This window comes from Herpailurus yagouaroundi, unplaced genomic scaffold (assembly GCF_014898765.1).
Source record: "Herpailurus yagouaroundi ecotype Mexico unplaced genomic scaffold, PumYag 159, whole genome shotgun sequence".
In the NCBI taxonomy this organism is placed as follows: domain Eukaryota; kingdom Metazoa; phylum Chordata; class Mammalia; order Carnivora; family Felidae; genus Herpailurus; species Herpailurus yagouaroundi.
This window is the reverse complement of record NW_024412400.1, coordinates 30,654,321-30,666,273: the sequence shown is the minus strand read 5'-3', so window position 1 is coordinate 30,666,273 and position 11,953 is coordinate 30,654,321.

The window sequence follows — 11,953 nt, the reverse complement described above, 5'->3', positions numbered from 1 at the left end:
AGCCACTTCCCTCTGCTTTCGGCAAGTTACTGATCCTCCCTGTCTTGGTTTCCTCAGCGGTGAACTAGGGATAATCAAAGCGCTCAGCATGCAAGTTTCTTATGGGGACTGAATGAGGTAACATGAATACAGTGAACAGAAGAGCCCCTGACACATAGTTCCTGCTTGGTGAGTGTCAGCTGTCATCACTGCCACACCGTGGGTGTCCTCGGCATTATGAGGATGATATTAAAGGGCCATGTGTTGTTCCCAGTGCGGTGTTGAATCCAAACGTCCCAGGCTCCTCCTGAAATCCTAGTCATCACTGATTTTAGCCTCTAAGAGCAGAAATCCTGTCTCCACAACTTGGCCACCTACCTCTCCTAGAATCTTCCAGAGACCAGGAGCTCACCCTTCCATGAAACAGCTATTCCCTTCCTAGACAGCTCTGTTAAAAGACCTTCCCTCTAGGTAACTGCCTTAAATTCAAGCAGTTGAGCCAATACACCCCCTGGTCCATGAACATACCTAGAATTTTCCAAGATCACTAGATGGCAGGCATCCTGAGCCACCAGGTATAAAACCCAGCTCATCCAGGGTTTCTGGGAGTTGGCTGGAACAGCTGTAATCTACCTAGACAAGGAAGGAGAGTCCAAAGACAGGGAAAGAAAAGGAAAATCTCCCACTCAAGAGAGCCTGCCAGTGCATCTGAAACCACATGAAGAAAAGTAATGGTTAGAAAATATATACGATTTGCATACTGTATGGTGAGACCACCCCAAGCCCTTATCCCACATAATGCCCCTGGCTGCCAGCCTTATACCCTCCAAACATTTCTTCTTTGAGAAAACTAACCAATCCAAGGTCTCCAGTGACAGGATCAGGACCCTATTAGACCTCTAGGGATTCCTCTAGGATCCCTCCCCATGCACACACACACACTCACACACAGAGTTTGCAAATGGCATCTATGGTGGTTTTACTTTATTTTTTTACTATTTTATTTTATATTATTTTTTGAGAGAGTGAGATACATTTGAGGAGCAGAGGAGAGAATCTTAAGCAGGCTCCATGCCCAGTGTGGAGCGTAATGTGGGGCTCAGTCTCATGCCCCTGAGATCATGACCTGAGCTGAAATCAAGAGTCAGATGCTCAACTGACTTAGCCACCCAGGTGCCCCTGTGGTGGTTTTAAAATACTTCCACAGATTCATTGGTACTCCTCCCTTCCTAAGGTGGAGCCTAATCTGCATCCCCTTAAGTGGGAGCTACACTTAGTAACTCTCTTCTAACAATTAGAATGTGACAGAAATAACAGTGTGTGATGTTCAAGATTATGACATATAAGGCATTACCACTTCCTCCTGTAAGCCAAGAACAGTGTGCACTGGGACCAGGAAGCTCCTACAGAAAGGGAGGACAAGGGGGGTACTCAGGAGGATGGTAATGGACAAATCTGGGGAACAGCTGCATGACAATGAGGATGGACACGGTCTAGAAAGGAAGAGGGCAGACCAGTCCAGGAGGCATATCACAGGAAAAAATAAAATGGAACCACTAAATCAGTTACCCGAGGTACTGGGGCTATTTTACAGTGACATTGAGGAGTTTGCAGGACTATTTGGTGAAAGCTATGATGAAAACAAAGCAAATACTAATTTCATGAAGAAATATTGTACAAAAAAGTCATATTAATCATGGTATATATTATATGCGGGTATTTACAGGGTCATAATAATGTAAAGGTCAAGTACTGATTTGCATTAGACACTGTGTTTGGATATCTCCTGCCATTCTAGCCCCGCCCATCTTTTCCATCTTCCAATTTTGAGGCTGAGGTAGGAAATTCTTCCTTTCTCTCAGGAGTAATGTTTAGTAGATTTTGTGTTTAGTAATGTCTTTTGTTAGATATATTTTTAGATATTTACAGGTGTATTTTCATGATGTGGTAAATGGCATAAATTTTAAAGTACATTTTCTAATTGTTTCTAGCATATGGACATACAGATTATACTACATGAAGTCATGCTGTGCATTCTTTGTGGGTGAGCAAAAATATAGATATAACAACTACAAAAATATAGTTGTGAGATGTTAACACCATCACTAGGACAGCACTTGCTTCTTGGAGACAGAAGAAAGGCATGGAATTAGACCAAAACTAAGACATTTTCAGTAGTCTTTTATTCTATGTAATTTTGAAGAATGTATGTTGAAATGTTGGCATTCATTAAATTCAGGGGCAAAGAAATCATCCGTGCCACCATTAAAAAAAATAATAATAATAATCTTTGCCTAAACCAGGGTCTCAAAGATTTTGTTTTCTTCTACAAGTTTTATGGTTTTAGCTCTTTTTTTATTGTTTTAAAAGTTTATTTTTATTTGAGAGAGAGAGAGAGACAGACAGAATGCAACTGGGGGAGGAGCAGAGAGAGAGGGAGACAGAATCTGAAGCAGCCTCCAGGCTCCAGGCTGTCAGCACAGAGCCCGACATGGGGCTTAAGCTCACAAGCCAAGCCATGAGATCATGACCTGAGCTGAAGTCGGATGCTTAACTGACTGAGCCACCCAGGTGCTCCTGGTTTTAACTCTTAAAGAAGTCCACTCTATTGCAAGATGAGCCCCATTCTCCATTGAGGATGGAACACATGGCGGGCAGCCACCTTCCGTGGCATCAGTTTCCCCGGGAGCCCTGCAGGCAAGAAAGATGACCCTTCCTCCTGCTGCCTTGCTACCCCCTTTCTGAGGGGCCTTGCCAGGGATAATGGAGCCTGGTACCAGGTCATCCTTATCACCCCAATACTGGTGTGGGCAGAGGTTGAAAACTGCTCAGCATGCAGTATTTAAAAAAAAAAAAAAAAGTTAATCAGTGCCAACATTTAAAAATCAGGAAAATCACACCGAAATCTGATTGGCCAGCATTTCTCCAGAAGCCTGTGAGCATCTGCACTGCAATGCAGCCCCCACCCCTCCTTTGGATGAGCTGGCTGTCTGGGTTGCCTCACACCTGCCCCTCTGACTCCCAGACCCCGAGGCCAGGGTCAGATGCCTGAGTGGATGCTTTCCTACAGCTGCCCTCTTTGGTGTTACCTACAAGGCTCCATCTACAGCTTTTCCGTCCTCTTCCCTACTCAGCCTCTCACGTGGTCTCCTGACAGCCTTGCTGAGTAAGGATCAGAGTCCACTCTCTGCATATGAGGAAACTGCCCAAGGGCGTACAGCTGCTAAGTGGTGAGCAGGCTTTGAGGTGCTCCCCCCTGCTCTGAGACTCCATTCTCTGGGCCCCATCGCCCTGGGCACTGGGGCTATCTTTAAGCACTTTTAAGATACAAAGTGCTCAGGGCACAGGTGTGTTACTAGGCCGCCAGGCACACCTGTCAGGTTCTGGGAGTGCAAAGGGAGTTGGGGTCTGTGTCACCTGCGCTGGCACCTGCAGGGAGTAGCAGGTGCTCAGGCTCCTAGTTTCCTAGTTGAGGGGTTTGCTTGATTAAATGTTTGACGAATGAACTAATAAATGGATGAGCTGTCATCTGAGTAGCTCACGTATATTTAACCATTAATCAAAATAGATTTTAACTGCAGAAATATTTTAGCTGAGGCATATAAAGGAAGAGGAGGAGGGGCAGGCCCATGACGTGCCAGAACTCATGGCAGGCTCCGCCATGAGGCCCTCTCCTCTCATGACTGAACATTTCGAAGACTTCACATAAAAAGCATAGACAGTAATATTTGTACAACCCTCTGGGGTAAACAAGAGAGGATTTAAAGGTATCTATATGGGACAGAATTCATCGATTTTCTCTGAAATATGTAATTATGATGATAAAGATAAAATGCAAATATTAGAAGACATTGAATTTATATGATTTATATGATCTAGTATGACTTAATATGGTCTTTTTAAAACATTTTTAATGAAAACCCTGAGCTTTCTTTTGTGACTTTAACTTTCTATATAAGGACTTACGCTTGAAACCATTATGCACAATTCCTGATCAAGGCATTTTGAACTAACAATGTCTTTAAATTCTTCATACAGACCTTGATGAGGAACTTTGCCAAGTAGTGATAATGCTCTTTACAACAACAATTTGAAGATTACAACAATACAGATTGTATTTCAAGACTCTAAGTGTAATTCCTTTCTTGACAAATTTAACGTTGAAGTTTCCAGTAATATTATGGATAGACTTGAATCCAATCAAACACTTTTAGATCTAGTGTTAACAATGTGAAATGCTAATTTGGACAACTTCTGTTTCTCGTTGGAGCCGTCAACCTGTAGCTTAGGTTGTGATAAGAAGTGACAGGGTACACTGGTAGACAGCTACGACTATCAGACCATTGCTGGAAAATAATTGCCTTGTTTGCAGTATTTAATTTAGGGCAACAGTCCAAGATACAGGTCTTGAGATTCCAGAAAGATTCAGACTATTGGACTGTTCTGTGAAGACAGAGATTTGAGACTGTTTGCAGGGTTGCACCCACGAGAACACCACCGGGCCCCCCTACGTCAACCAACCCTCACCTGTCTCTTGCCCCGCAGTCCCCAGGTGGCTCCACTTGGGATGCAAAATTCTCACTGGGCACACAGAGCACAGGCCCCCCCAGTGTGCCTTTAGCACCTTGTCTACAGAAGACAGTGGCACCCTCTGCGGCTCTGTCAAAGATGTTCAAGTGGTCCAGCTGCTCCCTGGTCACATCCAGCAAGCCCAAGATCCCACACATCACTCATTGGGCTTGTCACCTCTAGGGACTATCGGCTGCATGGCCAAACCTAGCTCTCCTCTGAGGAGCCCCAGGCCAGGAGCTCTGCCCATCCCAGACTTGACCTGGCTGCCCCAAATGCTGAGGGCTCCCAAGATTCCAGGCACCCCAATAATCCAGGTGTGATGCTCTGGCCTGCCAATGAACAACACTTGTTCTCCAAGATGCCTAAAGGTATGCCATGAATTAAAAAAAAAAAAAAAAAGTTTCCTTGTGTAAGTCAGGGATACTAAGTACAAATAGTACCCCCTCTACCCAAGTGTGTGTGCACAGAGAACAAGACTGACCAGGTGTGAGGTAAACCTTATAAAGTTCTAAGCCTCTATATTCTCTCTCTCTTTTTTTAATGTTTGTTTATTTTTTGAGAGAGAGACAGAGCATGAGCTGGGGAGGGGCAGAGAGAAAGGGAAACACAGAATCCAAAGCAGACTCCAGGCACAGAGCCCGATGTGGGGCCTGAACCCACAAACTATGAGGTCATGACCTGATCCGAAGTCAGACGCTTAACCGACTGAGCCACCTGGTGCCCCTAAGCCTCTCCATTCTTTTTTTTTTTTTTTAAACATTTTTTTTTTTCCCAACGTTTATTTATTTTTTTTGGGACAGAGAGAGACAGAGCATGAACGGAGGAGGGGCAGAGAGAGAGGGAGACACAGAATCGGAAACAGGCTCCAGGCTCTGAGCCATCAGCCCAGAGCCCGACGCGGGGCTCAAACTCACAAACCGCGAGATCGTGACCTGGCTGAAGTCGGACGCTTAACCGACTGCACCACCCAGGCGCCCCTAAGCCTCTCCATTCTTAACCTGGAGTTCACAGACCCCCTACCAAGGTGCTTAAGGATGGAATTTAGGAGTCCATGAACTTGGATGGGAAAAATTGACATCCTAATTCTCAGTAAGCTCTAACTGAAATTTAGTTTTTATTCCATTAAGAATATAGACCATAAACCACAGCAGCTACCAGTACCTGGAGCTTTATTCCAGCAGAAATCACAGATATTTTTATATCTCATTACACTTGTTGTAGACATCTCAAAACATGATTTTCATGAGTCACTGCTTTGAAAGCATAGTAGGAGCCAGACCCGCCACTCAATCTTGTTATTTAATGAGTTAATAAAGAAGTATACAGAATACTGTGTTACAAATCTGTTTTGTCTCAGGTTTTGATAACAGAACGTCAAAATAATTGGCTTTCCTTTTAACACTATGTGTTTTATTTTATGCATGTAGTCATGATTTTGAGGTGTCCATAGGCTTCACCACTCTGTCACAGGAGTCCCCGGCACACAAAAGGTTGAGAACTGTAAGTGCCTAAGGTCACCAGCTCCCAGTGCTTTGGGAGGCAATAGAGGAGGCACTGGTAGAGAGCTGGAGGGCTGGAAGGATCTTGGCCAGTGAAGGGAAGAGTTCTCCCAATTCTATACTGGCCCTAGGGGATACGATATGCAGCATTTCTCATTCTGCTTGGGCATACTTCTACGGAACATGTATTAACACTGAAAAATTTCAGATCTCTGGAAAACAGCTTGAAATATATGGATTTAGGGAATGGCTTAGCCTGAGAAGACACTGGAATTGCTTGGTGTTCTTTAAAAAAGCGATAGTAATCAGGAATGCAAGCTGGTGCAGCCACTCTGGAAAACAGTATGGAGGCTCCTCAAAAAACTAAAAACAGAACTACCCTACGACCCAGCAATTGCACTACTAGGCATTTATCCACGGGATACAGGTGTGCTGTTTCGAAGGGACACGTGCACCCCCATGTTTACAGCAGCACTATCAACAATAGCCAAAGTATGGAAAGAGCCCAAATGTCCATCGATGGATGAATGGATAAAGACGATGTGGTATATATCTACAATGGAGTATTACTCAGCAATAAAAAAGAATGAAATCTTGCCATTTGCAATTACGTGGATGGACCTGGAAGGCATTAAGCTAAGTGAAATTAGTCAGAGAAAGACAAACATCATATGACTTCACTCATATGAGGACTTTAAGAGACAAAACAGATGAACATAATGGAAGGGAAACAAAAATAATATAAAAATAGGGAGGGGGACAAAACAGAAGAGACGCATAAGTATGGAGAACAAACTGAGGGTTACTGGAGGGGTTGTGAGAGGGGGGATGGGCTAAATGGGTAAGGGGCACTAAGGAATCTCCTCCTGAAACCAGTGTTGCACTATATGCTAATTTGGATGTAAATTAAAAAAAATAAAATAAAATCACTAAAAAAAGAACACATTTGTGTACCTCAAATCCAAAAAAATAAAAAATTAAAAAGTGACAGTATTAAGACCTTTTGGAGCAAAATAAAAAGATCAGGTGATGCCTTCTCACTATACAAATGGAAGTTTTTGCAGGAGGTAGCCTGCTGAACATACCAGCTACCTAGAATCTTTCCTATCCTTCGCTCACGGTCCAGGACTTGTTAATATGAACAGGTCAGGATTCCATGCTGGGCTGTCAGCCAGGAGGGGGATCACTGGGGAAACCACTGGGCTCCTGCCCAGCCACCACTCTGTTGGGTTATATGGGAACCTGCACAGTTGGAGTACATGCTCCTGCTGGGAGCAGGCTATATCCTCCATCACAGTTGAAATTAATTGGTAGAAAACACTTCTTGCCTTGTTTGTAGCATTTAATTTTGGGCTGAGGACCTGAAACATGTGTTCTAGATTGCAGAAAGATTCGGGGACTGGCATGTTATCCAACAGGGGTAAGACAAATCCAAGAGATGGAATCCCAAGAGGTCCTCGTTGCCTCCCAAAGCCAGTGCCATGGGAATTAGGACAGCTCTGGGAACTGGCAATTAGCTCAGCCACACCAGATGCCTCCCAAAGGAGTGGTTGTTCCACAAAAGCACTGGGCAAACTAGTGTCAAACGGTCTTAGCTGATCTGTGTTCCAGAGCTGAAGCAATGAAGAGGTTTATGTAATGGATCTGGCTTTCCTTTCTCTGTTTTTCCCAGTCATGCTTGGAGAGCTATTGGAGGATTTGCCAAGCAGTCTTAGTGCACATGTCCCATATTCACACACTTCCCCATCATTGGTCTACTGTAGCGCTCTCTGAAACGTTCTGGACGCAGTCCTCCTCACCACTGAAGTTCGTGCCAAGCATTCCTGTAGCCCCTCCATACAAGATACTTAGCCAAAAAGTGCTGCCTGGCTGATTATTATGGACTTTGCTGCCAGGACCCTCAGTAATCCTGGAAACTGCTCCCCTCACAGGCAGCGCAAGACCACGCCCTGGAGGGAGAGCAGGAGGCTTGCAGCATGCCCAGCTTGTGGCAAAGCCCTTACTCACATCATCTTGGCGGTGAGGAACTGCCTCCACTCACAAGCAATCATGCAGACAGAGCTTGGTCACCCGTTCTCTGAAGAAGGCTACCACTGTTACTCCTGAATGGGCGCGCAGAGCAGAAAACATGAAACTTTGGCATGCATTGTGCTGTGATGTGTTCTGAATATAAACTTGAATTTTTTAGGCATTGCTATGCATCAGGAAGGCTTTTTTTGGGTAACACCTTTATTAAGATATAACCCACATACCATACAATTCACCCATTTAGATAGAGCATATAATTCAATAGTTTTTTGGTTGTTACATTCAGACTTGTGCAACAATCAATTGTAGAACACTCTCATAACCTCCAAAAGACACCCCTTACTCAACCTCCCCCACCTTCCCCTCCTCCCCGCCACCCCTAGCAACCACCAACCTACTGTCTGGCTCTCCAGGTTTGCCCATCATAGACACTTTATATAAATGAAATGATACATATGTGGTCTTTTGTGACAGGCTTCTGTCACGTAGCAGAATGTTCACAAGGTTCATCAGTGTTGTGACAGCAATGCTTCATCCCTTTTTACGCCCAAACATATTCCACTGTCTGGATACAGCACATTTTGTTTATCGGCTCATCGGTTGATGGACATTCAGGTTGTTTCTAACTTTTGGCCACCATGAGTAACGCTGCTGTGAATATGCATGTGTCACTTTCCGTGTGGACCTGTGTTCTTGTGAGCTTGGACACGTGCCTAGGATTGGTACTGCTGGGTAAACGGTGACTCTTTTTCAGGAACTGTCAAACTTTTCCAGAATGGCTGCACCATTTTACATTCCTATCAGCAACAGAGAAGCGTTCCAATTTCTCCACATCCTCATCAACACTTGTTATTGTCCATCTCTTGTACTATCGCAGCTATGAAGTGGTTATCTCATAGTGTTGCATTCTTCTGAAGTTGCATTCTCCTGAAGACTAGTGATGTAGAGCATCTTTTCATGTGCTTTCGGCCATTTGTATGTATTCTTTAGAGAAATGTCTATTCGGATCCTTCACCCACTTTAAAATTGGGTTACCTGTCCTTTTATTATTGAAAATGATGAGAACAAAGGCAAGAGAAATGGAGCCAAAATTAAGTCTCCTTCTAGCTTGCAACCCACTGACACCTGAACCACGCACAACATGACCTTCATGGCTGCCTTAGTGCCCTAATGTTTGTTTTATTAAAGACTAAAAGTAACCTTAACAGCGGCTAGCCCCTCAAGGTCCTGAAAGCCTTGCTTCCAAATTCCTTAGAGGCTTACGCTATCCCTAACCTCACTAATTAAAAAGCACGTAGTCACCCCCACAATCCTGGTGCAGGTCTTTCTGCGCATGGGGCCTGTCCCCGTGCTATAATAAAATCAACTTTTGCACGAAAAACATCTCAAGAATTCTTGCTTAGCCATTCGCTCTGGAACTCAAAACTTCTAAATTTCATAATTTTGTCAGAAAAGCTTGAGTTTTTAATGACTATCCAGCTGCACTTTAAAACTCAGCCCCAGCCCCAACAGGAATGGGATGGGCTCCTGCAAATTTTGTATCTCTTCCCAGATAACATCATTCTGGGAAAATTCCAGTCCCTGAAGTTGTGGTTCTTGATTCCCAACCCCCCCCCCCCCCCAGTTCACAGATATCCTTGAGAGTCTGATGGACAGTCTCTGAGAGAAAAATGTACATATGCAAATTTGTCTATTTTGCATTTAGTATCAGGGAGTTCCTGGACCTTCCACCATTCAAGCATTGCCTTAGTAAGGTTCTTTCTTTTCATAAGAAGAGTGTACACTTATTTCTAATGATTGTATTGTCAAATGATTTGAACCTGGCCTTAATGGACGACATAAAATGCCCAAATTCTAGGTTCCCACAGAGGAAAAAAGAGTGAACTGGCTGTGAGATTATCGAAATCACACTGTAAAGAAACAGCTTTTATAGAAGATTGCTTTGAAGGCCTGCAGTCCATCATTTCTCCAAATTTTCCCCTGTGATCAGGCCAGACCACAAGAGCTTTACACCATCACATCTGGGATTGTCTTAGAACTGGTCTCTGATTGCACTTCAGCCTTTGCCATCAGCCCACAATGAAAGCACACTGTAAGGAAACTGTGCAGATTCTATTACTATCAGTTACAAAAATGTTGTAGGACCTCTCCTAAGGCTCATACACGCACTCAGAAAAGATGTGCTTCTCTTCAAACCATGGTCTGTTTTGATCTCGTCAGCACCATAAAGCTGTTACCATAATGTTTCCTTCCCCACTTTTGCCCTTAAGAAACTCAGAGGTAAGGGGCACCTGAGTGATGCAGTCAATTAAGCATCTGACTCTTAATCTCGGCTCAGGTCATGATCTCACAGTTTGTGAGTTCGAGCCCCAGGTCCAACTCTGCACTGATGGCACAGAGCCTACTTGGGATTCTGTCTCTCCTTGTCTCTGTCTCTCCCCCACTTATGTGCTCTCTCTCAAAATAAATAATAAACTTAAAAAAAACAACAACAACAACAACTCAGGTGTCTGGGTGGCTCAGTTGGTTTAGCATTTGACTTTGGCTCAGGTCATGATCTCACAGTTCGTGGGTTTGGGCCCCATGTCGGGCTCTGTGCTGACAGCTGCTTTGGATTGTGTGTCTCCCTCTGTTCCCCCACCCCCACTCCCACTCATGCTCTGTCTCTCTCTCTCTCTCTCAGAAATAAATAAATGTTAAAAAACCAAACAAACGAAAACCTCAGAGGTAAAGTTGCTGCCTGTCCCCGGCAACTGAACTAGATATTCTGTTAATTTGTGAATTGACATTGATGGCCTTCATTTTCCCTTTGCCCTGATTCCACTGTTTCTTTTTGATACGTTTTACATGCGATCTCAAACTGTTTCTAGAACAAGTCAACAAATCTCTTTTTCTAACCTTGCCTTTCTGCCCTTGACTGCCATTCATGACACCTGTTTGTTTATGCATGTTCTTAATGACAGAACCTATTTTATAGTTATTTTTCTCACCCGTAACTTTTAGTTTCTGCACTCAAGGGTGTTTTGCAAACAGATTACCATCACCCCAGTTTACCAAGCAAAATGTGTCTAGGTAGGAGAAGGAAGGTAGAAATTTTTTTTTTTAAGTTGAGAAGACATAAGAGAGACAGTGTTGTGGTTTTTTTCTACTTGACAAGATATTTTCATGGTGCTTACTAGGCTAGGCACTGTTCTATGTACTTTACAAATACTAATCTTCACAAAAACCCTATGAGGGACGCATGATTATTGCTTCCCGTTTTACAGATGAGAAAGCTGAGGTATGGAGCAGTTAATTAACTTGTGCAAGGTCACACAGCCAGTTAACGGTAGAGCCAGGATTAGGAACAGGGTCGCCAGCCTGCAGAGTCTGCACTCTCTACCCCTGGCCTCTGCTAAAGAGAGCCTGGCTCTGGGACCCTGGGTAAGCCACATAAATCACGTGGGAACAATGACACCCACTGCATCCTCGGCTCATTGAAATCAAAGGAGGCTCCACTGAAAGGCAGCATCCTCCCCACAGTGAGAACTCCACTTTGTCCTCTTCAGCTAAAACCTGCATAGAAATCCAGACCAAACTTCACTGGGAATGCCGGCCAAGTGGAATGAGGTAACTCACCCAACACAACGTCATCCGTAAACACCAAAAATAGATGAGAGCACCCTTACCTTTTTATCTCCTGTGCGCATCCTGATCCTAGAAAGATTTTGTAAAGTGTGGGTTAGGAAACTAGCTCAAATTTAGTTGACACATTTTAATATTTGGCATATCTTCTTGAAAAATGAAGTTGAGAGATTAAATTGCAATCAAACATTTTGACAAATTTAGACAGTTTACTTCAACCAACAATGCAGTGTAAGTTTGAGGGTGTACAT